Here is a 6,463-nt window from a genome sequence, read left to right as displayed (position 1 = left end):
ATAAAATCACTGGTCATTGTCAGTGATTATATGTAATTCAGTAATTATGCAAAATCCTTGAAAAAATAAAAGATTTTACATAGTCCCTGATTATACAAATTCACTGTTACATATATATTTATTTGAAACCCAGTTTCATTATAAACATAAATAAGAAGATTTGGTATCATTGCAGATGAGACAACTTTCTAAGTAAGAGCAAAAGATGTGAATAACTAACAAGGCTAACCAGGTTCAATCCACCATTTTCTACATTTGAAAATGCCTGTACCAAGTCAGGAATATGACAGTTGTTGTCCATTCGTTTGATGTGTTTTATCATTTGATTTTGCCATTTGATTAGGGACTTTCCGTTTTGAATTTTCCTCGGAGTTCAGTATTTTTGTGATTTTACTTTTTTCATATATATTGAGAATAATCTGTTTCGTCCAAAAAAGATCAATTATAATAAGAAAATTTTGATTAAAATTTAATTAGATATATATATATATATCAAATGAACTGTATACATTACTTTCAGATTGTTCAAATGTAAGATGTCAACATGGAGGTGTATGTAGAAGTAGTTTGCAAGGTTACCACTGCTTCTGTGCCACTGGTTATAATGGTACTTACTGTGAGAGTAGTAAGTAATTCAAACAATATTTGGGCAGTTGTCTGCTCTTTGGTTTGACTGTTGATTCTTTGGTTTGATTGTTGATTCTTTGACACATTTCCCGTTTCCATTCTCTATTCTATTATATCAGAGTTTTATTCATGCAGATAAATTGTATCAATGTGCATGATGAAAGTTTCAAAAGAGGGACGAAAGATACCAGAGGGACAGTCAAACTCATAGATCGAAAACAAACTGACAACGCCATGGCCAAAAATAAAAAGTTCAAAGTTATTCTTCTTAAATGTTTGATGGTTTATTTAAAGACAGTAGGTCTATTTATATTTCTCACTAATAGGGAAAGGGAAAGAGTGGTATGGAAAGATCCATTAATGTCGACATGTTTCCAATAACGACCTAGTGAAATGAATCATAATGGCAAGAAAGCCAAATGATAAATTAAATATTGTATTGATACTGTACATTACCACTAAAATTAATGAAGATTGGGAAATATTAGAATCTGGTTTTGTTAGTCCCCATGTACAATATTTATCTCTTGAGAAAAAAGATATAATCATTTGTAATTATATTCTACCCTGATGCTTCTCCTGTTCGATTGTTATGCATTGTTTTACATATCTTATCATTAAACAACCCTAATGACCTTCAAAAAGCTTATCCGCGAAAAAATTGCTTACGATTTGAGAGCATGTACATGGTACCTCAAGAATAAACAATTCCACACTTGTCAACGTAATTTCGGAAAGCAAAGTAGAAGTGGATTTAGCGAAAACTGTCACTCTGATCTAATCACAGGTGACGGCGGTAATTCTTTCAACACCTGATCACAGGTGACGGCGGTAATTCTTTCAACACCTAATCACAGGTGATGGCGGTAATTCTTTCAACAATAGTACTGTAATCCCATTTTCATGCATTACAAAAACAAATTCCACTGATTTCAAAACAAGATATTCAATTATTCTTTGAAAAAATTATGAAATCTATGTATAAGTGTATACCGATTTTTGTTTTTCTAGTCATACAAATGAAAACTTTCAAGTTTAACGATATTGTTTTTTGTGTTAGTTGCAAGCTTCAAAGGTAGATAATTTCTCATAAAAAGTGTGTTTCGGATAATGATAATTCATGATGAGTTTCAAAACTTAAAACGGCGACTTACTTGAAGTGAAAGCAATACTTAAAATTAGTATTAGTTTACAAACATTTTCTAAAAATAGAATAATATAAAGTATAGTTGACTTTCGAAACTTTTTCTTTGTAACTTTCTGGTGAATATGATTGCTCAAATTTACAGTTCGAACAAAGATTAGCTGTTTGATATTTCGTTTCCCTCATTTTTAATTAAGTGATAATGTCATTATCTATTATATAATACTTTGCATATTAAAATATATATAAGATAATATAACATTTTTATTTTCATAGCTACAGCAAACAAAACAACCGTCATAACTACAAGTGAGTAAAATGCATTAACGTACGAGATTATGAAATGAACTTGGAGGTTTTGCATCAAGGACAGTTTACTCTTCATTTTGGCCTCAGAGCTATGGTATAGATTTTTTTTTTATAATTTCTTCATACTTAGCTCCGTTGTAAAAACAAAGCAAACAAACAAGGAAAAACATACCAAATGTAACGTATGCAAAATACATTAAATTAGATACTTTAAAAAGTTCTCTTTTATTTCACTATTTTTATGTAAGTTAAACTTGTTGAGAAAGTACATGTTTATGGACAACAAGGAAAAGAGACCAAAATCTAGGATGATATGCCATTTCTGAGAAATATCTTTGATATGCCATTGTTATGGCTACATTTTTACTTATTAGCCAGAAAAATATCTTCCGACGATATATATATGGCTCCAAATGTATATTTTGAAATGAAATAGCCTATAAATAAACTCATCATAGATACCAGAATTTAAATTTTGTACCTACGCCAGACGCGCTTTTCGTCTACAAAAGACTCATCAGTGACGCTCGAATCCAAAAATGTTTCAAAGGCCAAATGAAGTACGAAGTTGAAGAGCATTGAGGACCAAAAGTCCTAAAAGTTTTGCCAAATACAGCCAAGGCAATCTATTCCTGAGGTAGAAAAGCCTTAGTATTTCAAAAATTCAAAGTTTTGTAAACAGTTAATTTATAAATATTACCATATCAATGATAATTCATGTCAGCACAGAAGTACTGACTACTGGGCTGGTGATACCCTCGGGGAATAAAAACTATAATTGAGAATTAAAATATTCATTCCTCGCGTTTTATCTTGTTTTAGGAAATCTTATCTAATCTGTTGATAAATTGCGATATGTTCACATTTACTTTTCAGCTTTACCTCTACCAACTACAGCTATTCCAACTAATCCATCGACAGGTACATATATTATCTAAAGCTAAATTGTTAACTAGAATACATAATTACCTAGCTAGCTGATAACTATAATCAGTATCAGTCTGCAAACAAAGCAAAACGATTTTCATGGTACGTTGTTTTTTCTTTTTTTTTGTCTTCTGTAGTAATGACATAATTATCACTTTAGACCGTTAAAATATGAATCAAAGTATAGGAATATCTTATTTTTAACAAATCAGGAGATTTATTGAATAAACATGATTCCAACTCTATAATTGGAATTCAACTTCTAGCTTTTCACAGTTATATTGTTTACGTTGATAACTTTACTGCTGTTCCTCATAGCGTATTGTGATCATAATCATAGATTCGAAAAAGCATTGAAATTCTGTACAGTACAGGTTGTCCGGGCATTGAAAAAGATGATGTCAACGTTTAGTGTTTATGACATTTCTGTTTTAAATCTTCTATGTGGTACAACACAGATATCAGAGTACAGGATTACATAAGATATTCTGCAGTTATTTTTTAAAAGTTAAATGATTATCTTGCTATTTGTGTGTGTACCGGTTGAGAATAAAAGGGATAATGTTGAGATCTCAAAAGATATCTAAGAACATGAATTATCATTGATAACTGACGGGAGAAGAAATGATCAGAATGATAAGCTTTACATATTGTCCATTAACATTTATCCTTACAGAAGAGTTCTTATAAGAGTTATTGCCCTTCAATGACAAATTTTACCAATTTTTACATGTTTGTTTGTTATCTTGAAACTATAATAGATAGAGAGAAACTTTAAAAAGAAAATTTATCAGCAAGACAAAATCTACAAATAATCATTGTTGAAATCGTCTGATGATGCTTTATTTGAGTATTTGTCCTTTAATAACTATTTATGTCATTTTTTGCGTTTTTGCCTAATATCTGAAAAACTTTAATACATACTAGGTAGAAACTTAAATAAGCAAAAATGATCATCAAACAAAATATACTAATAAAGGCAACAGTAGTTGTTCAGTTGACCGCTGTTCAATAGTCATAAATCGATTTAACTGAAACAAATCCGGGTCACAAATCAAAACCGCTAAAACGACATTACGTGACAGGAATACAGTACACATAAACGCAAGAACACTCAGGACAGAGAAACAGTAATAAACAATATAATAGTACATTACCACATGTAAACCACAGAATAACAACGGACACCTCCCATGTACACCACAATAGAATAATGAACTGTGCGTCACACGAATGTATCAACGCCACAAAAAGTGACGTCACAGGTACATTTCTAAAAATAGAATATAAAATTGGGATTAAGTTTGTAATAGTGTTATTTTATGTATTTCTAACCAATTGTGTTAGTAATGGCGTAATTATTTGTATTTTCTAACCATGTCGGTTTTTCTTCTAAATCAAATCTGTGTGACCAGCGATACAAAATAGAGATTTTGTCATGAATTCTTTGCTATTTCACAATGTTGGAGAGTGTTCATTGTTGAGGATTGACATTGACCTATTGTTTTACATTTGTCATTTCGGGGCCTTTCATAGCTGATTATGCGGTATGGGTTTTGCTCATTGTTGAAGACCGTATGGTGACTTATAACTGTTAACTTCTATGTCATTTGGTCTCTGATGGAGAGTTGTCTCATTGACAATTGTACCACATCTTCTTATTTCTACATTTATACTAGTTGAGCGACACATGCTCTTCAGAGCCTCTAGTTATTCATTATGCACACCTATGTTTATCTAAACTGTGTATTTGTGTAATGAAATACTTCTTTTCCTACACCTTTGCATTTTGAATTATGGTTTTACATTCTAGTCTACATATATTTCATAGCTTTGAACACATTCAAATATATATGTGTTTATTTTTGGTTAACTTAACTTGATTTGTATGTTCCATCAGAATTACAAAATTTGCCAAGTGACAGATTTATTTCCTTTCTTTCAACAAGCATCCCATGCACATGTATGTGATAAATTTAGAGCCATACAAAGCCTTGTCACAAAGACAAGTGTGTCCGCTCCAACATCCAGAGGTTGTTTGGACGGAACAAACTCAGCTGATGCCTTACTTATTAGTTACTGTAGTGCTCCTGAAATGTCCATGTGGAAACGAGGTCGTGATGTAAGTGTAGCTATATTCAATTAAGTGTTGATATAGTTCTAAACCTCTTTGATATGTGTTTTATCTTGTAATTCTCGATGGTTTAGGTTATTTTTAAGTTTCTCTTGCGTTTCGACTTACTTTCAAATATATTTGTCAATTCACAATATAGCACGTATATTAGCAAAAGAGGTTGACGTTTTATTTGAAATTCATTCAATTTATTCCTAAAACAAACTGAAAATTAATAATTTGAAATAACAAAATGTCGAAATGAAAAAGTTAACTAAACATTTGTATTGATGATGACTATTCAGATATACACTATTATCCATAAAATACTGAATATCTTTACTCAGGTTATTTCAAATTGTGCCAGTCTACCAACTTATATTCCCATTGGAAGAATCCGACACGGCCATTTTACAGACATTTCTGGAATTATGACTTACTGTCACAGCAACGGGGTAATTGAGGTGAATATATATACAAACTCTGTCAACTTCAAGATTTTTTTAAAGCAAACATATTACGGATAATATGACTTATCATCGGGTATTTACTTCCAATGAGCAACATGACGACTGAGAGAAGTTTGGCTTGCAGTATTTTTAGGGGTGTACATTGATTACAGGAAACGATGTCCAAAATTGTGACCAGCCATGAGATTTTCAGGCTGAAAGGGGTACCAGGGTCAAAATGAGTTTTTGGCATTTTTATAAAGTATACATAGATTCAAAACATCCTGACAAGTTAGTTTGCTAGAATCTTCAAAATAACAGAATTATGGTCATTTATGTTAGATTCGATTCTATTGAAAACTTTCATTTGTTTTTTTTTTTCAATTATCTGCACATGTATGTTCATTAATTACTAGTATATTTTTGAGGGGGTGTTAGGGATGGGTTTAAGACTTTTTAATTAATCAAAATGAACTTGTAGCTTTAATACCTAAATAACTGTAGAATTAATTAAATTCGGTTGCCATAGCAACAATGTACCGGAATCCGCAATCAAAATAATAATGACTTATTTTATTTTATTTTTTTTCGTTTGGAAAACAACATCAATGCTAAGAAAGTGAATAGCAAGATATATAAAAAAAACTATTAGGAGCTATGTATTATTAAATATGCTTTCTTATGTTCATCTATTATCTTATTGGTGATACATTTTGTACATGTATCCTGACAAAGTGATTAAATCAAAGATCTGTTAATACAGAGTAAAATGAAAAATCAAACGGTATGATCAATACAATTAGGGCATGTAGGTGAGAGAGATGTTAGAAAACTTTCAACAACATTTATATCTTGTTTATGTAGTTCTAAGACAGTCATGTATAAAACTATGAA

General features: G+C 31.0%; 1 long non-coding RNA gene across 1 annotated transcript; it reads left to right on the top strand.

Annotated features, from left to right (window-relative positions):
• The first annotated feature begins 560 nt into the window (after nucleotides 1-560).
• LOC127720949 (uncharacterized) lies at nucleotides 561-3,001 on the top strand. The gene is made up of 3 exons (XR_007990999.1): nucleotides 561-625; nucleotides 2,048-2,080; nucleotides 2,957-3,001. It is a non-coding gene; the product is annotated as an uncharacterized LOC127720949 (long non-coding RNA).
• Nucleotides 3,002-6,463: the final 3,462 nt, after the last annotated feature.

The sequence above is a fragment of the Mytilus californianus genome, unplaced genomic scaffold (genome assembly GCF_021869535.1).
Source record: "Mytilus californianus isolate M0D057914Y unplaced genomic scaffold, xbMytCali1.0.p SCAF_11, whole genome shotgun sequence".
NCBI classification, from domain to species: domain Eukaryota; kingdom Metazoa; phylum Mollusca; class Bivalvia; order Mytilida; family Mytilidae; genus Mytilus; species Mytilus californianus.
This window is presented reverse-complemented; position numbering and strand designations above follow the sequence as displayed.